The sequence below is a fragment of the Chiloscyllium punctatum genome, chromosome 40 (genome assembly GCF_047496795.1).
Source record: "Chiloscyllium punctatum isolate Juve2018m chromosome 40, sChiPun1.3, whole genome shotgun sequence".
NCBI classification, from domain to species: Eukaryota; Metazoa; Chordata; class Chondrichthyes; order Orectolobiformes; family Hemiscylliidae; genus Chiloscyllium; species Chiloscyllium punctatum.
The window spans coordinates 51,959,145-51,982,011 of NC_092778.1; the positions used below are offsets into that span (position 1 = coordinate 51,959,145).

Genomic DNA, 22,867 nt, shown 5'->3' on the forward strand with positions numbered 1-22,867 from the left:
AAATTGGAGGGATGGCAAAAAGGAAGCAGAAGAGAGGCAAGGAGAGTGGAGCAAGGATTAAGCTGGGTGGATGGATGTCCCAGATGTGAATTAAGAAACCAAAGAGTTAGAAAATGCTCCACTGTGACCTCAATAGGGTAGAGTGTAAAATAGTAAGTTAGAAATGTTGGTACTTACATCAACTTGTGATGTTGGAAGGCTATGTAAGCCAGTTTCATGTTGAAGGGGAAACTGTGTCACTGTTAAATATTGGCAATGTGTGTTGAATTCCAAAACTAAAACCGTTGCAAAGATTTAACCATGTGTGGAAACAAGGTCATCTTGTAAACAGATTGTGTCAATTGCACTAAATCAGATTCAATCAGGTATAACTGGAGGGAGAAGAATGTGAAATAATTAAATATAGATTGAATATTGTTGTGAGGACAATCTGCAGCTGAGGTTGCATCAATCAAAGATGCTAACCTCACTGGACATTCCAAGGAAATACACTGATATTTATATACTAATAATTAGTCACAAAAATCAAGAGGTAACTTTGAAGTAAAGAAGTGAAAGAAAGCTTCATTCTGGTCTTAAAAACTGTGACAACAGTATTCCAATAATTGGCATGGGGGTGACATTTTGTTTGCAATAGCAATGAAGAATGTTACAGAGTGATAGTGATATACTGCACAGAAACAGACCCTTCAGTTCAACTCGTCCATGCTGACCAGATATCCTAAATAAATCTCATCCCATTTGCCAGCATTTGGCACATATCCCTCTAAATCGTTCATGTACTCATCCAGATGCCTTTTAAATGTTGTAATTGTACCAGCGTCCACCACTTCTTCTGACAGCTTATTCCATATACGCATCACCACCCTCTGCTTGAAAATATTGCCCGAGGTCCCTTTTAAATCGTTCGTTCTCATCTTAAACCGACATCCTCTAGTTTTGGAATCCCCAACCTTGTAGGAATTTGTTTACCCTATCCATGTCCCTCATGATTTTATAAGCCTCTGTAAGGTCGCCTGTCAGCCTCCAAAGCTCCAGGGAGATTAGTCCCAGTCTATTCAGCCTCTCCCTATGGCTCAACCCTCCAACCCTGACAACATCCTTGTAAAGCTTTTCTGAACCCTTTCAAGCTTCATAACATTGTTCCTATGGCAGGGAGACCAGAATTGCATACAGTATTTCAAAAGTGGCCTAACCCATGTGCTGTACATTGATTACATGACCTCTCAACTCCTATATTCAATTCACTTACTAATAAAGGCAAATATACCAAATGCCTTCTTCACTATCCTATCTACTTAAGACTCCACTTTCAGGGGACAATGAACCTGCACTCCATGGTCTCTTTGATCAGCAACACTCTCCAATACCCTACCATTAAGTGTATAAGTCCTGCCCTGTCTTTCCAAAATGCAGCACCTCACATTTATCTAAATTAAACTCCATCTACCACTCCTCAGCCCATTGGCCCATCTGATCAAGATCCCATTGTACTCTGAGGTAACCTTCTTTGGAGTCCACTACACCTCCAATTTTGATGTCATCTGCAAACTTACTAACTATACCTCCCATGTTCACATCCAAATCATTTATATAAATGACAAAAAGTAGTGGACCTAGCACCAATCCTTGTGGCACAATGCTGGTCACAGGCCTTCAGTCTGAAAAGCAACCCTCCATTACCATCCTCCACTACCAACCTTCAAGCCAGTTCTGTATTCAAATAGCTAGTTCTCCCTGTAGTCCATATGATCAAACCAGTCTACCATGAGGAAGCTTGTCAAACACCTTACTGAAGTCCATATGGATCACATCCATCACTCTGTCCTTATCAATAATCCTCTTCATTACTTCTTCAAAATTCTCAATCAGTTTAGTAAGATGTAATTTCCCATGAACAAAGCCATGTTGACTATCCTTCATCAGTCCTTGCATTTCCAAATATATGTAAATCCTGTCCCTCAGTAATCCCCCTAGCGACTTGCCCACCATTGATATCAGGTTTACCGGTCTATAGTTCCCTGGCTTTCCCATACTCACCTTTCTTAAATAGTGGCACCACGTTAGCCAACCTCCAGTCTTCTGGCACCTCACTTATTGCTATTGATGATATAAATATCTTAGCAATGGGCCCAGCAATCACTCCCTACCTTCTAGAGGTTTGGGTTACACATGATCATGTCATGGGGATTTATCTGCCTTTATGCATCTTAAGATGTCCAGCACCTTCTCCTCTGTAACATGGACATTTTTGAAAATGTTGCTGTTGTTGCATGACATTTATGAATTAAGGAAACATATTACAGTTATTCCTGGTGTAATGTACCAGTAAAGTTTTGGTTCATATGAAATTAACTTGTTTAGTGAGGCCACTTGTTATATTGCTTTACATTAGGAGGAATTTGGTTGGGTGGGTTGGGATTATTTGGAACTGATTTAGTTACATATGGCTTTGACCATTTGGAAAAGGTCTGGCTTGGAACTCTTGCCAAGCTAAATCTTGCACCTATTGATAAATGCAATAGATTATTGAATAACAAGGAACTCCCACAGGGGAGTAATAAATAGAATTATGTCTTAGAACTTGCAGCTCCAGTACAGAGTCATTTTTCAGTAGGAGACACAGATGTGTGATAACTCTGATGGTATTCTGAGCCCTTTGGTAAATTGATTCAAAACAATATTGAGAATGAAAATTTCAGCAATTAATATTTTTTCATTAGGCTCAGGTCACATTGGAAGGAGCAACAAGCTACATTTGGCAAAGGTGAAGGTGTAATGTCACTGGACAAGTCATTCAAATACGGATGGTGAAATTTGTATCAATGAAAAATCCGACATTAAAAGTTGGCTGTGTGACCATTGTTGACTGTTATAAAAACACATCTGATTAAGCGAAGGAAACCTATCACCTCCAGCCAGTCTGTCCTAAATGTGACTCCAGATCCACAGCAATGTAGTTGACTCTTAATTGCTCCTCTGAAAAGGCCCAAGCAAGGCACTCAAGGGCAATTAAGAATGAGCAACAATGCTGACCATAACAGCAATACCCATATCCCATGAACAACTTTTTTTTATTATTCGTATGTTGACAGCAACACCATTTGTGATCATACTGAGATATTTCACTGCTTAACACAGAGCTACCTGGTATTAGGTTATGGTCCCATTTCTCTACAGAAATTCATTCAATGGCTTTTTTGACCAATTCCATGCTTAACATGTTCTTTGATTATTTTCATTCGCCCCACTGGAATGTTTTGAACCTGTTAAATTGCTACATAAATACAGATCTTATTTCTTACTTGTTCCTTCCTTCTTACTCTTTTACTTTACTTTGCTCTCATTTGTCTATTTTGGTCTTTCTAATAAGCCTATGGAACATTGAGAGCAGACAACATAGAACATAGAACATTACAGCGCAGTACAGGCCCTTTGGCCCCCGATGTTGCACCATTCTATGAAACCAATCTGAAGCCCATCTAACCTACACTATTCCATTCTCATCCATATGCCTATCAAATGACCACTTAAATGCCCGTAAAGTTGGCGATTTGAGTGATCTTTTCTTACTCTAAGTGTAGACATTGAGACATTGGAAAAGGTCTAATTATACAGAAGTCTGAGGGAGAAGATTGGAGGAGATTACAAAACCAAGGAGGAAAGTATTCCAAATGCCAGTACTGCAATTAACAATGCAACATTATTCCAATAAAACCAGAATACTCAATAACAATGGCACTAAGGTCTATAGTTAAAAATCTTGTTTAGTTCATTAACGATCTACTTGAGTTGTAATTTCCTTATTTAAAACATTAGGCCTCTGATATACATATATAGTGATAGGATGTCTTTAAAGTCAATTATGATTCATACTTGCCTTTAATTTCTATGAGAATTAAAGAGGTAGCAAGGTAGGATTTGGGAATTATACACTAGGATAAGGACTTGGGTTGGCAATTATAACTCTGAATGTTTCACAAAAAATGCTTACTCAAGAATGAACATGAATATTTTGTATATAATGCCAACATCGCACACTATTTGGGTACAAAACATTGACGCAAAACAATTGCAATTTTATACAGCCTACAACATAATGTAAAAAATCTAATTGTGCATAATTAGATCAAAATTAACACCAAGGCCTGTGAGGAGACATTAAGGTGGCAAAGTTTTAAGGAAGGAGTGATCGAGAAGCAGAGAAGTTTAGCGAGGAAATTCCAGAGCTTAAAACCTGAAAGTATGGTCTTGAATGATGCAGTGAAAGTTGCTGGTGATGTCTAAGAGGCTGAACGTGGAGGAACAGAGTCCTTGGAGGGCTGGGAGATGCTGGTGTTCTCCTGTAGAAATTGATAATTTCTTAATCAACCTGTTCAGAGATGTCATTATGCACATCTGAACTGGGTGGGACCTGAAGCCAGACCTCTTAGCTCAGAAGACGGGTCACTACTATTCTATACCTCCTGCAGAAATTGTCCACTTTTTTCTAGTCATTGACACCTGATTATTATTGCTCCTATGTAGGTTTCTCATTGAACGTTTCAAAGCGGTGTTGAAACTCGAGATTTTCTAAGGATAGCTTTATTATTAGTTAACTTGGGTAAAGAATTAATTGTACTGAATGACAGTGCAAACGTTGAATATGGTAGTAGCAAAAGGCTAATTCACGGTAATTAAAAATAAATCTGTACAGCTCAGTTAATTTCATATTTCGCAAATAGACCACTTCCCAGTCTCTGATATCTTACCTCAAACCATATTCTTATATTTCTTTTACATTTAAATCTCAGTGTGTAGATGGATGAATGGAAGTACTCCATAGCAGCTTGCAGAATTTCCAATGAACAGCATTAAATGATGTTCAAATATGACACCACGTCAATAAGCTTGAGGAGGTGTCAAATGTTGGATTCAATAGCTATAGAACAATTGAAAATTTTTCTGACTGGCCCCATGCTCACACCCATAATTTCTCTCAATAACCTTCCTTCTGCATTAATCATCTACCAGCATATCCCTTGTATCAATTATTCCTTTGGAATCCAACTTTTGAAATTCTCTACCATAGCGGGCCATGAAGGCTCATTCTATGAATATGTTTAAGGTAGAGACTAATATATTTCTGATTACCAATGGTATACAGTACAGACTTATGGTGGTGGAGTGAGTAAAACAGATTGAAATGTTCAATAGCCATGATCATATTAATGGTGAAGCAAGCTTGATGGATTGAATAGCCTAGTCCTGATCCTATGTTTCTATTCCTTCTTTCTCATGTTAATATAACTCTTCTGGTATTGACAACACATTGTCAACACTCACGGGAAGTGTCTCTCGATTTTATTATTGGAATTTTCTTCAGGACTATTTTGTAGAAAATAAACCTTCAAGGCTGATTAACTGAGTCTTGAGACCTCAGGATTTCTCAAGATACTTTACAGCCAATAATGATTTGGAGATGCTAGTGCTGGACTGGGGTGTACAAAGTTAAAAATCCCACAACACCAGGTTATAGTCCAACAGGTTTAATTGGAAGCACTAGCTTTCGGAGTGTCACTCCTTCATCAGGTGGTTGTGGAGGACAGAATTGTAAGACAATGAATTTATCGCAAAAGTTTACAGTGTATGTAACTGAAATTATACATTGAAAAATACCTTGATCGTCTGTCGAGTCTTTCATCTGTTCGAATACCATGATAGTTTCACTTCTTTCATGTGTAAATCACAAACCTTTTTTTAAAAGTTGCATTCTCAGGTTAACTGTAACAATTGGTGTTAGGTAGACAATATGTTGAAGGTGTTAGCCCCCTGTGTTCTCTCTCTATGCCATGATGTTTAGATTGATTCTAATCTAAAAAGTGAGATAACAGAGTTTTACATGAATTCATGCAGTTTCTGAGCAAAGTACAACGTAACTCTGCAAGTACAAATTCACCCCACAGACGTATATGTGTATGTGTGCATGTGTGTGTGTCCTCTCAAACAATAATATCACAGCGATAATAATTTGACAATATTATGAAAGTATGAGCCATTCAGTATCTATGGGGTGTGAAACAGAATTACTGGGTCCACCCAGAGCTTTTTAGAAGGGCAAATAAGAGAAATTATTTGAGCAGGAGGCAAAAATCCAATTTCTCAACAGTGGATGAAAATTTTGCTATTAAGTTGTCAGAAGCTTTCAGGTGGGTCAGCTTCCCCAGCTTTGAATTTGTTAGCATGTTGCATACTTCATGAGCTGCAAAGGACATGATTGCATGGAAAAACCTGTCCTGCCCCGGAATGGAAGTCCATCTTGTTTCAAACTGCTTCCCGCTCAATCTCGGGAAAAAAATATATTTCTCACTGTGTTTCAGTTTGATGACCCACCATCAATGCTAAAAAAAAAGCAGACAATTAATTGGAAGGTTATCAACCTGAAATGTTGGCTGTTTTTCTCCACTCACACATGCTGCCTGAGCTGGTAAGTATTTTCTGCTTTTAACTTCCAATGACCTGGTTTTGTATTTAGAAATGTAGGACTGGGTGTCAAATGCAGGGCAAGTGCCTTCACCTAAAAAGAAGCAATGGAGACTTTCAGTAAGGGAGGATCTCACTTTACCAGTTTCTTTCAGAACCTAACAATACAAGTGGATTAAAGTACGCTCTAAATTGTGGTTAATTTAAATGTCAGGCAGCCATAAATAAAGTTCCAGATCAACGATTATTGTTTTAAAATCGTAGCTGTGGGGATTTGGAGCAAATCCTGAGAATGGATAAGACACTGGCAAGAACGATGACAACAATTCCTTTTAATACTGTGTTATGAACATTGTAAAATGACCCAAGGTGTTTCACAGGAGCATTATTGTGTAAAATTTGGCACCGCACTCATGATGTGATATCAGGACAGATGACCTAAACCTGAATAAAAGAGGCAGGATTAAGGAATGGCTCAAAGGGAAAGAGAAAAATGGAAGCATTTTTGACAGGAATTCTAGAGGGTGGAGCTGAGGCAACTGAAGCCACAGCTGCTAATGAGAGAGCATCAGGGGCTTTTTCAACATTTTGTGATTTTCTGTTTAAATAAGTAGAGGTAACTTAATTCTGTATCGGACCCTGTGCTACCCCTGAAAAGAGTGTTTGTTGGGGACAGTGTATGTGGAGCTTTACTCTGTATCTAGCCCCTTGCTGCATCTGTTCTGGGAGTGTTGGATGGAGACAGTGTAGAGAAAGCTTTATTCTGTATCTAAGTCCATGCACCAGTACTAGGACTGTTTGGTGGGGAGAGTGTAGCAGCAGCTTTACCTTCAGTTTAGAAGAGTAGAATGTTTGAAATCGGGAATGTACAAGAGATAAAGGAGCGTAGAGATCACAGGGGGTGTTGGGACCAGAGAAGGTTACAGAGATAGGGAGGGGTGAGGTCAAGGAAGGATTTGAATTTAAATATGACTTGAAATGAGAAAGGTGCTCTGGATGATTATAGAGAAATTGTAGAATTCGGAGCTTCAAGTTCCTGCAGCTTGAGGAGAGGCTCCAACGGTCCAGCTTAAAAATGGATAAAAGATACTTCCACATGGGCTCAAACTGCAGCTAAGGCAAATTGTATGAGGAGTACTGCGAACCAGCTGTGAAGAAGGACCAGGAATCTTGGGATGTTGTATCATGTTAAAAGTGCTACCTAAATACAATTTGTTGCTGTTGTTCTTCCATTAGCTTCTTATCCATTCCCACAGTTTAAATCAACAGCACATTGCTTGCAACTTTATTTATAGCCTTTTGAAACTCAGATTAATGACGTCATAGAGTTTACTATAATCCATTTGCATTGTCAGGGCCTGAAAGAAGCTGGTCAGAGGGGAATCACACCCTCCCAAGTATCACTGTCCCATTCGGAGGAAGGCATTTAACCTGCAGTTTGCACCTAGTCCCAGCTATCAGTAGACTGCTGGGATATTGGAACAAAAACAAATAGAAAATGCTGGAAATACTCAGCAGGTGTGGAGAGACAAGAGGAATTAATGATTCAGGATGATTTGTTTTTGATTAAATGATTGCCTTTTTCAATTCTGACATGAGTTCATTGTTCAGAAACATACAGCAAACCTTGAATCCTACCCTCATGGCCTTTGATTATGGGAGCTTTCAATCACATAGATAGGTGGGTACAGACACCATTTTTTTTGCCTCTATCCAGCTTAAGTACATACTGGGAAGTCCCAAGAAGAGCCATTTTAATTAATTGCATTGCATAACTAATGTCCACGTACTGGCTTCCTGCCAGTGCTGCTGCTATTAACCAAGAGATGAGTCAGGCACTCACCAAGAAAGGAGCAATACAAGCAAACTCTGGAGTGTCTTTGGGATCTGAGCAGTGTTCCCTCATTTAAAGACACTCAGTGCCTAAGGGTGCTGGCCTTGGAAAATGCTGGCGGACACTCAATGTCAGAGTTGGGTGCCAGCACTACTCAAGGCAGACCTGACCTGTAGGATATCCCTTAATGCCGGTTGGGAGCACAGCCAAAGGTTGGCCTTTAGAGAGGCTGGTGGAGGCCGGCAGGAGTTGGCAACCTGGTGTTTTCTCTTTGGAAAGCTTTGGAAGCTGGATGCTATTTGCAGAGGGCCTTCTTTGTTCGTTAGAGACATCGGTTGAGAAGACTGTACCCTGCCCTTCTATCATATTGTCTTGGCCTTGAAAACCCACCCCTTCATGCCCCCCCCCTCATCCATTCCCTCCCTCATAAGTTTGCTTATTGCTGCTGACTTGGCTGGGTCCAGTGATCCATTGGGGCCTTCATTCTAGGCCTTTCAATAATTCCAATGGTGGTACTGGAAAAGCACAGCAGGTCATCACTCCTGATGAAGCCTGAAACATCAAGTCTCCTGCTCCTTGGATGCTGCCTGACCTGCTGAGCTTTTCCAGCACCACAATTTTTAACTCTGACTCTCCAGTATCTGCAGTTCTCACTTTCTCCTATACTTCTTATGGTATCTACCACAGAGATGTGATGCTGACAAGAATGTCACACCCATTTTAGCCCACACACAATTCTTTATGATATATAAGGCAGGTTTGTTCTGTGTCTGTCGGGCATGCATACAAATTTTCTTCCAGAGGAGGAGTACAAGCCATCTGCATATCAATCTCCACAAATTATCTGAGGGTAATAGAATTAGTCATTTTCAGACAATGTTGCATTGGGAAAAATCCTCACAACGTCTACATACCTAGACAAGATCTTACAGATTTCAAGAAAGTCACTTCTCAGTTCCAGTGAGTATAGGCCTAACCAACTCTGCTTTTCCTCATAAAATAACTTGCTTACTCCAAGTGGTCCTTCTCTAAATAGCTGCCAATGCAAGTGAACACTGCATTATTCTGGTGAGCCAACTGCAAGCCTGTATTAGAGTTTAGGAGAATGAGAGGTGAACTTATTGAAGGTCCTAAAGGGACTTGACAAAATGGATACTGGGAAGACATCTCCACTCATGGAGAGACTAGAACTAAGGAATACATTTTAAGAATAAGGACTGTCCTTTTTAAGACAGAGATTAGAGATTAGACTGTTAGACAGTCACTAGTCTGTGGAATACTCTTTGATAGAAAGCAATCAATGTACATGGGGCTGAGGTAGATTTTTAATCAACAGGGGACTCACGGGTTTTTTGGGGAAAGGGGGATAACAGAAAGATGGAATTGAAATCACAATCAAAACAGCTATGACCTTATTGAATGGAGTGAACAGTATAGACTTGAAAGGCTGAATGGCCTACTCCTACTTCACAGTTCTATGCTCCTATGTTCCTACATATTGACAGATTAATGAAATATGTTCTGTGCACCCCAAGATGCTGCAGCCACCAACCATATTTAAGTAAATCAAAGTCCCATATTCCCCCAGTTTTTGAGAGTGAATTTCAGCTAAAAGATGTTGCCAGTCTGTGTACCAGGATTACAGGTGAATTTGTGAAGCTGTGCATTGCATCAAAATCTGAATTACTCTTGGATCCTGATTAAAGGAAAGTGATATCGTAATGGGGAAAAGTGCCAGCTACAATTTTATACATTACGTTATTCATTAACCTTAATCTTCATATGCGCCATTTCATAATACTGGCAATTTAAATACCCAACCACAATATTAGCCAACACTGAAATTAAAATCAGAAATTGCTGGGAAAACTCAGCGGGTCTGACAGCATCTGTGGAGAGAAAGAAGAGTTGTAGTTTTGGGTCTAGTGACCCTTCTTCAGACCTGTCCTGAAGAATTTTTCCAGCAATTTCTGTTTTTGTTTATGATTTCTAGCATCCGCAGTGCTTTTAGGTTTTTTTAAATAGACAGAATATAGTTTGGCTGCGAGCCAATGAACAAGTGTCAGCCTGGAATATGTCCCCGGGATGGGGCTTTGGTGTGATTATTCCAAGGAAAAAGTACTGCCAACCTTGACAAGCTGATATATTGCTGCTCTGATGTAGGTCAAACCATTATATAACATTGTGCAACGATGAATGGAGTCATTTCACTTTCAAAGGAACAAATAGATTTTGTTAACAAGAAATAGGAGTCCACTATTCAGTAGTCTCTCTTGCTCTGCTCCACCCACCCTGAGTTTACATAGCCCAGATCATCACCCAAGCCAATCTCCCATCCATGGACTCCATCAACACTTTTGTTGCTATGGAAAGGCTTCCAACACCATCAAAGTCCCCCCACCCCCCACCCCCCCCACCACCACCCCAGTAATACTCTTTTCCAACCTCTTCCTTCAGGCAGAAGATATAGAACACTAAACATATGTACTGATAGGTTCAAGAGCAGCTTCTTCCTTGTTGTTATTAGATGGCTGAATTTCAAATCTAATGTTGATCTTGCTTTTGTGCACCTCCTGTGCAGCTGTAATTTGTATGCCTCTCTCTGTTCAATCACCCTATCATCTGTATGTCCTTGTATGTTATAATCTGCCTGTACTGCCCGCAAAACCAAACTTTCACTATGGTTAGGTACATATAACAACAATAAATCAAATGAAATCCTTGAGTGTTTATGGATTCAAACTCTAACAATGAAAAAGATGACTTACTTTTGTTAATTTGCTGAGCTTTTGATTACAATTTCTTAGGTAAAAACAATGACTGCAGATGACTGATGCTGCCTGAACTGCTGTGCTTTTCCAGCACCACTCTAATCCAGATTACAATTTCTTAAACTATCTTTACATTTATAAACTAAGTTAAAAATCACACAACACCAGGTTATAGTCCAACAGTTTTAGATTAGATTACTTACAGTGTGGAAACAGACCCTTCAGCCCAACAAGTCCCCACCGACCCTCCGAATAGCAACCCACCCAGACCCATTCCCCTACATTTACCCCTTCACCTAACACTATGGCAATCTAGCATGGCCAATTCACCTGACCCGCACATCTTTGTGACTGTGGGAGGAAACCGGAGCACCCAGAGGAAACCGACGCAGACACGGGGAGAATGTGCAAACTCCACACAGATAGTTGCCTGAGTTTTATTGGGAGAACCACAACCACCTGATGAAGGAGCAGCGCTCCAAAATCTAGTGCTTCCAAATAAACCTGTTGGACTATAACCTGGTGTTGTGTGATTTTTAACTTTGTAAACCCCAGTCCAACACTGGCGTCTCCAAATCATTTATAAACTATTAAGACTGCTTTGTCACATGAATGACTGACAACCATATCACTATTTAATCATTGCAAAATTTTAACATCTCTTCTAATTTCTTTTTTAAGAACTGGAAGATGTTGGAAAATGTTTTATATACTTTCAATAGGGACAGAGGGGGTAGATGGTGAGGAGACCCAGTGCAAATGGCTGTGGAAGAGAAAAAATTCCTATAGGGAGGATGTTGTGAAACTTGAAAGGGTTCAGAAAAGATTTCCAAGGATGTTGCCAGGGTTGGAGGGTTTGAGCTACAGGGAGAGGCTGAACAGGCTGGGGCTGTTTTCCCTGGAGTGTCAGAGGCTGAGGGGTAACCTTATAGAGGTTTATAAAATCAAGAGGGGCATGGATAGGTTAGATTGATAAGATCTTTTCCTTGGGTTGGGGCAGTCCAGAACTAGAGGGCATAGTTTTAGGGTAAGACGGGAAAGATTTAAAAGGGACCTAAGGGTCAACTTTCTCATGCAAAACATGGTGTGTGTATGGAATGAGCTGCCAGTGGACGTGGTGGAGGTTAATACATTTACAACATTTAAAAGGCATCTGGATGGTTACGTGAATAGAAAGTTTAGAGGGATATCGGTCAAATGCTGGCAAATGGGACTAGATTAGTTTCGGATATCTGGTCAGCATGGATGAGTTGGACTGAAGGGACTGTTTCCATGTTGTACATCTCTATGACTCTGTGTGAAATGGATGTAAGGTGAAAGAGGGAGGAAATAGGTCCCCTCTACTGATGAAGGGCTTATACCCGAAATGTGGATTCTCATGGTTCTCAGATGCTGCCTGGCATGCTATGCTTTTCCAACGCCACACTTATCCACTCTCTACTGACAGCTAAGTAAACAAAACACAAGCAAGACAAGGCTGTTGGAGAGATGGGTAGGGAAGTGTAAGAATAATGGAAAACTGACATCATGCCATCAGCTTCCAAAATTATGGATATCAGTATTGAGACCTAGAGACCATAAAGTGCCTGAGTGAACAATGAGGTGTTCCTCAAGCTTGGGATATGCTTTGCAGAAACAGTGCAGTAGATCCAGGACAAATGTGAGCATTGAAACAAGTAGTTTTATTAGTCTACAGCTGGGAAATTGGGGTCATTCCTATGAGCAGAGCAGAAGTGCGCTGCAAAGTGGTCACTTGTCTGTGCTTGGTCTCGCCAATGTAAAGGAGGCTGCATTGTGAGCAGAGAAGACAGTAGACAGGATTGAAAGATGTACAAGTCAAATGCTGCTTAATTTGAAAGTTTAAGGAACAAGATCTCATTTTCCAAAACTTTCAGTTCTAAAGAAGAATCAAATTAGACTCAAAATGTTAACTCTATTTCTCTCTCCACAGATGCGGCCAAACCTGCTGAGTATCTCCAGCATTCTCCATGTTCATTTCAGAAATCCAGAATTTGCAGTATTCAATGCAATATTTTCTTTTTACCCCTGTGCATCATATAAAAACAAAACAGAAATATACAGCAACAGTTCCCTTTTTTGCAGCAAGGTTGAACTTAAGCTAATATCAAACATATAATCAAAACATGTTCTGCTGTTAATTATGTTTAAGCACTGAGGACATATTGCATGCTCTGAATGACTTGTTTTTCCTCTCTTTTGGTTTCCAGGAAGAACTGCTGTGCAAATCGTAGGAGGATATTGAAAAATAATGAGTGTCTTTGGTGTTTCAGTATAATTAACAGCTGAACGTGTTTTGACTATAAGTCTGATACTAATTCAAGTTTGACATTGATTCTAAAAAGGAACTCTTTCTATTTTTATTATTGCTACTATATAAGCTACAGAACAAAATCTTGCAAAGATTTCAGAGTTGAAATGTTCTCAGTCATTCAAAAGTCAAACCTTTCTTCATAGTTTAACACACCCATTGTTTGAGTGAGCAATAACAGAATGTTTTCCAACATCTCAGAACTGTGTCCAATGATTGGCTTTGTCTAGTTTAAACCTATAAACATTTAACGCCTGAAACTCAGGGTGGGTGATGGAGACAAATGGTAGCTCTATTCACTCTTTTTGACTCTATTTGAACAAAGTAACAGAATGGTTTAACTTCCATCAGATCTAGATCCAAAATGTGGAGATACTTAACTAAGAAATAATTGGATTACTTCAATATAAATAGCAGATTGATATGCGTCAGTGCTTGGCAACCTGAATTGCTGGAAGTCGTTAGCCTGAAGGTTGGCAAAAGTAGATTTAATCTTGACAGGGTAAAGTACATCTTTGACAATTTATGCTCATACAACATTCGATTTTTATATAATGTACGTTATGGTTTAATTAAGATTAAAAGTAATGCATAGATAGTGGAATAATTATGATCTTTCAGAATAATCATTGGAAAATTTTAACTCCTTTGCCTAGGTATTAACATGGGGTCCTAGTCCATTTTAATCATTGGACCCCAAGAAAGTTAATTGTATCTGTTTCCACTAAGTGGAAGGAGTGAAAATCAGAGCCAGTCTTTTATGCTGAGAAATCCTCCTTTGCTGAGTTGATTCTCAATGTCTGTGTTGAACAAATTATTTACAGAATTGGGAGATTAAGTGGGACTACAACCCAGCTACTTCATTCTTTGGCCAAGACTCAACACCAACCCCGAAAAGTATTGTCATCATTTCCTTTTTGCTTTCTCTTACACAATCTTCATAACCTAATACCTAATGATTACTGACTGAGAATTTTTCATTTAAAAATGTTTTCTTTTTGGGCTCATCAACATGCAGAATGTCTCAATTTTATTGGAACACTTTCATTGTGAGCTTTGATTGCTACTTGGCTAAATATAATTGGCCCCAAAATGGAACTAATCTCTCCAACAACATTTCTTATCCTAACCTTGAAAACAACACCCACTTTCATGGCAGTGTACTGTGACAATACTCTACTGGCCTAGCTGGTGTGTAAAAAGAGCAAACGCCTACTTAATGGAAAGAAAAGAGCTCTGCACAAAGCATTACTGCAGGCAGACTTGGCTGCTACTAAGTTCAGACGTATAAACTGCTTTTACTTCCTTAAACAGAATTATTGACTTGAATAAACATATAAACAGGGGGCTAATGGAAAGGGGAAATTTTAAAAGACTTCTTAATTAATCCTGTTTATGATCATTTGTGAAAATGGAGGGGGCGATGGCTAAATATATTATTTGGAACAACATATCGTGACTTTACAGTGCCTTTCATAATTCTCAATTAAATTGTGAATTAAGAAAAGATTTAATTATGTGAAGCTTTAATGCAAGAGAGTCTATTGTAAGATTTAGTCTGAGAAATATCTGATGTGGAACATTGTTTTCTATTAATATAAAATACTAGGATTTCATCCTTTGTCACTTATTATCATACAGTTACTCCAATGTCAGCTTTCAAATCCAGCATTGATCTTGAGTCTGCCCTGAGCCTAGGAAGGGAAGTAAACTTACAATAAAGACAGAACCACTGGTCTGGATGCTGGTTGCCCAAGTCCTGTGAAGGCATGTTATCAAAGGGAATTACAACTTTTCAGTTAGTCTCCAGGTACCTGGAAGTGTCAGGAGCCAGTTTAGCTGCCCAAAGTCAGCTTGCTGGTGATGGATTAGGCAGGTGGAGGGGGCAGGGGACAGTACCCAGAGACTGCCCTGAAAATGTCACCCCTATCCTCAATAGTGAGATGACTACAGAAGTCATACTGAAACATCATCTTCCTCATTTGCTGGCTGTGGCATCCTACTGCTGCCTGCCAGCTAGAAGCCTCCAGTTGGCCCTTCAGCTTTAAGATCCTACACACCATCCATAAATGGATAGTGAACCTGCTCTCTAGCTATGATGGTTAAAAGCACATTGAACGACAGTTTGAGTGAGAACCTCTCCCCCACATTGTGGGGTTCAGAAGTCTGTAATAAGTTCTGTCACATAATGTCAGTTTCCAATACTTCCAGAAATAACTTACAGCTAGATTTTACACTTAGTGGCAAATGAAAAGTACCTGCCACTATCGCTCTTTCACTTTCCAACAGATTGCACTGAAATTTGTAGAAATTTGGAGAGGGTGCCTCTCTAAGAAATTATAGATCTGTGTGAATAGTACAAGTAATTGTAGCATTCTTAACAATCAGGCTGAAGAATCCTTAATGAGACACACAGAGTATAAACCAAGAAGTGTAAGTTTAAATAATTAATGCACTTTCTACTCACTAATAAAAAGTAAACCAGAGAGAAGGGAAGAAGAATAGAATTCAGAGACAACTAAAAAAGAAATACTATCTTTCAAAATTTTTCTCTTTTCAGTTTTAATCTAACCTTTATGAAAAATCTTTTGGCTTTACCAGGTATAAAAACAATGATCAAATATTTTAATAAATTATTGATCAAAATTTGGTAAAATTCAAGCATATTTCACATGCTTTTGGAATTTCGCACTCATTGAAATGTACATATCTATAATTTTCAAATGAACTTCAAACTGAAGGCTTAAGCATTTTGTTTATCATACAGCATAGAAACAGACCCTTTGACGACCAACAAACACCAAACTAGATTAATCTCATTTACTTGCATTTGTTCCATAGTCTACTATGCCACGGTATTTTAAGTGATTATCCAGATGCTTCTTAAACGCTGTGAGAGTATGTAGCTCTACCACTTTTCATCACAGGCAAAATCCTGTTGAATCTCTTCTACATCATCTGCAGAGCAATCACATCCTTCTGATAGTGTGGCGAACAGAACTGCATGCAGTACTCCATCTGTGGCCGAACCAATGCTTTATAAATTTGTAATGAGATTTCCTTACTCCTATTTTCTATACCCGGGCTAACCAAGGCAAGCATCCTGTATGTTTTCCTCATCATCCTGTCTACATGCGCTGGCACCTCCAAGGATCTATGAACTCATAAACCAAGGTCCCTTTGTTCCTCATGAAGATACCATTCATTGTGTCTGTACTTTTTTTAGACTTCCCAAAATACATTACATCACATTTATTGGGATTAAATTCACGATTCCGTCTGCCATCGTTCTGCCCAATTTGCTAGTTGATCAATGTCAGACTGTAGCCTGAGACCATCCTCCTCACTATCAACAACACCACCAATTTTCTTGTCATCTACAAATTTGTGAATTATACCCTCTACATTCACATCCAATTCTTTAAGGTACATAACTGAACCCTGTGGCAACTGTTGGTCAAACAGGCTTCCAATTACATACATAACTATCACCTTTGCCTCCTATTTGCAAGCCAATTTTGGATCCAGTTTGCCAACTTGCCTTGGATCCTTTTGGCTCATACCATTTGGACCAGCCATCCACTTGGGACCTTGTAAAAGGCCCTACTGAAGTCCATGTAAACCACAACAGCTGCACTCCCCTCATCAACGTGTTTAGTCACCTTTTCAAAAACTCAGGTAAATTACTCAGATAGGATTTCCCTCTAACAGAAGCTGACTATCCCTGATCTATTCCCATCTTTCCATGTATTCGCTAATCCTGTCAGTCAGAAGTTTTGCCAATAATTACCTGGCCTATCCCTGCTGTCCTTCTTGAACAAAGGAATCACATTAGCTATCCTCCAGTCATCTGGCACTCATTTGTGGCCTGTGAAGTATTACATATTTCTGCCAGGGCACCAGCAACCTCCTCTCTCACCTCCCATAACAGCCTGTGATACATCTCAATAGGCCTTGGGGATCTGTGCAAATGTATGCTCATTAAAACATCTAATACTACCTCCTTATTAACTTAGCATGTTCTAGAACCTCATCATCACAACTGAAATCCCCACTACAATGTCTTTCTCTTCAGTGAATAGCTATGAAGTATTCATTTAAGACCCCACCCATGTGCACTGGCTCCACATATAGGTTACTCCTTTGGTCTCTCATAGGTCTCACGCCTATTGCTGGTCGTCCTCTTACTCTTAATATTTCATAAAAAGCCTTGGGGTTTTTCTTGATCCCATTTGCTAAAATTATCTCGTGGTCCCTCTTTGTCCTCCTAATTTCCATTTTAAGCAATCTCCTACACTCTCTATACTTTTGAAGGACCTCCTTGTTTTTTAATGCACTGGACCTATTTATATCGGAGAGGATCAGGACCACCGATGCCAAAGATCAAAGTAAAAAGGTGTGGTGCTGGAAAAGCACAGCCTGTAAGGCAGCATCCAAGGAGCAGGAGAGTCAACATTTTGAGCAGAAGTTCAGGAATATGGGGAGTTGGGAATATCAGGAACATTCCTGATGAAGAGCTTATGCTCAAAACATTGACTATCCTGCTCCTTGGCTGCTGTCTGACGAACTATTGAGATCCCTTGACATCCAGAGTTCCCTGGGATTGCTGCCCTTTCCCTTCACTCTTAGAGGAACACACTGGCCTGAATTCTTATCATACTGCTTTTAAAAGGCTCCCACTTTCCAAATGTAAACTTACTTGCAAGTAGTTGCTGCCAGTTTATGTTTGCCAGATTCTGTCTAATGATAATTAAATTAGCATTCCCCAATTTACACATTTCATTTCTGCACTAAGGTGGGGCATGTGATTAAAGATAGTGGAGCAGTTGTTCTGTAAGTGGAATATAAATCCAAAAGCCACTGCTCATTCTCTGGCAACATGTGTTCTTAACACACCATAGCAGCTGGCATATAAGCCTAGTGACTATGACAAGTGTTATTGACGATTATAAAAATCCATGGTTCACTACTGGGAAGAAAATCCTTATCTGGTCCGCAACTACAACGTCATGGTTCACTCCTAAACGTCCCAACAAGGCACTCACTTTAAGGGTCATTGGACATGGGCAAAAGAGTCTTGCCCATATCTAAGGATTACAGAATTCTTCTATTGTGGAAAGAGACCATTTGGCCCATTGAGTTCACATCGACCCTCAAGACAGCTTCCCACCGAGACCCAACTCCCCACCCTATCTCCGTAACCTAAGCATTTCCCACAGCTAAACCATCTAGCCTGAATATCCTTTGACACTATTGGGCAGTTTAACAAGGCCAATCCATCTAACCTGCACATCTTTGGACTGGAGAAGGAAATGCACACTCACACAGGAAGAACATGCAAACTCCACACATGCAGTCACCCAAGGCTGGCATCAAACCCAGGTTCCTGATGCTGTGAGGCAGCAGTCTAACCACTGAGCCACCAAAAGGAATTACTTTTCTGGCAAACTCTTCGAGAACTTGCTGGGTCAATTATAACGTCTAAAGCTAAAATTGATGTTTTGATAGGCAAGGATATCAAGGGATCCAGACCAAAGGCAGATAGATAGGGTTGAGATGCTGATCAATCATGATCTAATATAAAGGACTTCAACAACTAGAACAATTTGTATTCCTGTGAGCTCTCACTTATGGCATCATGTTCAATTATCAAATCTAGGGCAGGAAGTTTTTTTGATTTACAGTAATGAGCAAGTAATTATGTTTGTTTGTCATTTTAATAAAGACACAACATCACAAAGTCAGTACTGAAAGAGGATTACATTAGTAAACTATTTAAATGTCTGTGCCAGAAAACCATTTTAGTGTAACATTGCAAGCACCACTGAGAGTGCTGCAGACTTATGCAGAGTTAACTTCGCATGCAAGGTACAACTAGCCCAGAATTGAAACTGTTCTGTAGTTCTGCTGATCACAGCATATTCTGCTGATCTGTGCCAAAATAATTGTTCCTTCACTCATTTGTGTTGTAAACTTTAAATTAATTCAGTACAGGTTTCTACAGATTGGTTATACCAGGTTCAATAGCAGGTTTCGTGGCTGCTGAAAAATACTGAATAATATTATATTGCTGCACTGTTCAAAGAAACTTTCAGCATGCTTGAATTTTTATCACTAGTTCAATTATACATCAGATAGCTTAGTGAAGCTAACAACCCCATTTCACTCAGCTGGACCACTGTCAGTATTTATCCTCGCTGATAAGAGTTGACATTATGTTTTAATGGTGTCCTGATTTTAATCACTTCATGAACGTGGCTGCACTTTCAGTTAACTAGGCTTAATCTTTGGAATTCTATTCTTATACCACTCCACCTTTGACCTCACTTCCCTCCTTTAAGACACTCTTTAAAGCTTAGATTTTTGCCCAAGCTTTTGGCTAATTCATCTGGTGGATCTTTATGTAGATTACATCATATCTTAATGCTTCTGTGAAGCACCTCGATGCATTTTATTTAAATAAATGTATGGTACAAAGGTAAATTGTTGGCACTGCATTTTTCCTATACTTTACAAATTTCCTACACTTCTTTTACAGGAATATTTTACTAGTCCTTCAGTTGCTTATTTTGACAGATTTGGTTTTGTAAACAAAATAGCTTTTTGTTTTCTTGACAATTGAGAAATGCACCAATTTCCCTTTAAATTTTGCTGAACATCAAGTTTTCTTTGATAATACTGGATGTTTTACGACATTAAACATGTCATATAAATTCAAGTTGTTATAACTGTTGTGAAGCATTTTAAAAACATATTGCATTTAAGGAGGAACTGAAAGTGGGTTAAGTACTGCATAAGCCTGCCATTTCGTATTTACGTTCTTTATACACTTATAATCAATCATTCTTGAGATTGATGCTTGATCAACACACTCTGAGATACTTAATTTGCAGCAATAATATCCAATGAAAATTATTTGTTACCCTTTACTTCTTGGTACAATACATTTCAATATTGGAAAAATTCCCAATGTTTTCTGACAGATAGTTGAACAGAAAAATAGCCAACAGCCTTGTGACTACAAATTCTGTGATGCGCATCTCTGTCTGTATTAGGGTGGATACTGAAAATGCACACCCTTGTAGTGCTGTGGGGAAACAGAGTGACTTCACCATTTAGCTAAAGCTATTATAATATTCCAATCACTGCAAAAATAAAGCTGTCAGCAAAAACATAAGACTATATGAACTGGGAGCAGGAGTAGGCAATTTAGCGCTTCCGACCTTCTCCGCCATTTAATAGGATCATGACTAACTTTATTTCAGCCTCAACTCCACTTTCCTGCTCATTCCCCATTGCCCTTTAAGGCATTACTAATTAAAAATCTACCTAGCACCTCCTTAACTTTACTTTCTGCCCTAGTGTTCATTGTAATAATTTAGGATAGTGAATTCCACAGACTGAGGACCCTTTGAGAAAAGCAACTACTCCTCCCATCTGTTTTAAATCGGTCACTTCTTAGTTTAAAACTATGACCTCTCAAAATCATTACATCTGGCAAAAACATGGGTGTACCACTTTTAATCAATGAGATAGGTAATAATTAAATTTTATAGCCAATGTTATAAGTATTATGAATAAGTTATTTTGCAGTCTTTCAAAGCATTACAATAGTACTTTAGGTTTATTTGTTAAATTGTGGTACATGGGGAGTGAGCTTTTCTGGGAAACAATCTTTGGTGATAATTAAACATTTCATAGATGGTCAGAGTCCTTATTTACATGTAACATGTATCTTTTGAAAAATCTAGTACATGTGAGTTAATTAAATACTTTTCTAAACTTGTCCTGCCAAAAGGTATTGTTATTTATTTAAACAGTTGTGATTCTTGTCAATATACATTATTTACCAGTGCTGGGCTTGTTCTTTTCCTTGTCATCCAAAGGTAATCATTCATGCTGAGGTGTAGTCCTGTGACTGCTGTCAGTCCAACAGAACTTTGGTTAAGTGAACAATCACAATTGGTATATATTCCACCTGGAAAATCTAGCAACCAGAACAAGGTGTTGACCTCGACCAAATGTTGTAGACTTGGCACATTCCAAGGTCCAGGAGTACGTGCTGAGGGTTGCATTAAAGCTTGGGGTCAAAGCATAGTGGGAAAGACCACAGACTGAGGTCTTCCCACTGAAAGTAAACAGGGTCCCATTCAGTTATTGGACCCTCCCAGTACCTATAGTCTGGTTCAAATAAGTATAGTCTGGTTCAAATAAGAGATGTCTTTGGTTTGTTTGGATAGAGTCAAACTCTAATGTTTATTTGTTGCCTTGATGTGATACTGTATAGAACTGAACTGCCTTTGTGACTATGTATGTGTATGTTTATATATAGATATCTTTATGAATGAAGTATAAGTTTGAAATAAAAGAAATCTAGCAAGAGATCAACAATTTCAAAGCAAGTTAAATATCGGCCTATGGGTTGCAATACACAAACATTAAAGCCAACAATAAGTGATAATTAAACAATGGTGAGATATTTTAAAGTGTAAGAGTCACTTGATTAGATTCCCTTTGTAGTAGGGAATCTAGTCAAGTGAATCTTACACTGTAAAATATCTCACCGTTGTTTAATTATCACATCCTACCAAAGATTATGCAAATGACACAATCAGCTGACAAAGATAACACACCATAGCTAAATGCTGGGACAATGCACAGGGTTTTACAGTCAGCAGTGAAAGCATGACACCCATCTTCCATATTACCAACTGCAGCCCGGTTTTTACAAGCTTTCAGCACAGTGCCATCTGTAGGTCACCTGTGTAATCTGTGAGCAGGATAATCCAGGCTCTTCAGACCATCAGATTATTAGGGAGAGAACTTGACTTACTTAAAGCACATTCTTCAACAGAAGAAAAATCAGGTCTGCAAGGGATGAGTTTGCATTTTGGATTGGGACACCACATTAGGGTCAAATGGGGATTCCAGCCCCATACTGTGTCAGCAGCAGCTAATCTACCTCAATACTTCCTCAGTTGGCCAAGTGGTGCTCTAATTAAGTATGACAAGTGAGATGTGGATGCTAGATGGCCAAGAGGAGTCCTCGATTCTGGAAGGAGTTGCAGGCTGACTTTACAAGAGAGGATTTTTCTATTCTGAGGCACTCTTCATGTCTTTACACAATGAGCAGTCAAAAATAACTACAGCTGCCAGGCCAACATTACAGCAAAGATACGCTTCCTATGCTTGCAACTGTGAGGCAGTTAATAGGCCTCAAAATTATCCTGGACTGCTAGGCTTGGTCTTTTGTTGGGTGGCTTCCTCTGGGGAGGTGTAGTGCTGCCAACTCCAGAAAAATTCCAGTTTACCTCTGATCCAGACCCTTGTTTCACCAGTGAATGTGTTTAACTAACTGCCTGTCACTGAACAGACAGCCTTTCCAACTCCTGACCCAAAGTCTCAGAGGTGGGATGGTGTTGGTGAATTACAGACAGGTTGGGGATACAAAATTATGTATTTGCAATCCCC

General features: G+C 39.2%; 1 protein-coding gene across 1 annotated transcript in view; it reads right to left on the reverse strand.

Annotated features, from left to right (window-relative positions):
• LOC140464607 (GRB2-related adapter protein-like) overlaps positions 1-22,867 on the reverse strand; it is a 50,401-nt gene that overhangs the window by 4,748 nt on the left and 22,786 nt on the right. The gene's annotated exons all lie outside the window — the stretch shown is intronic.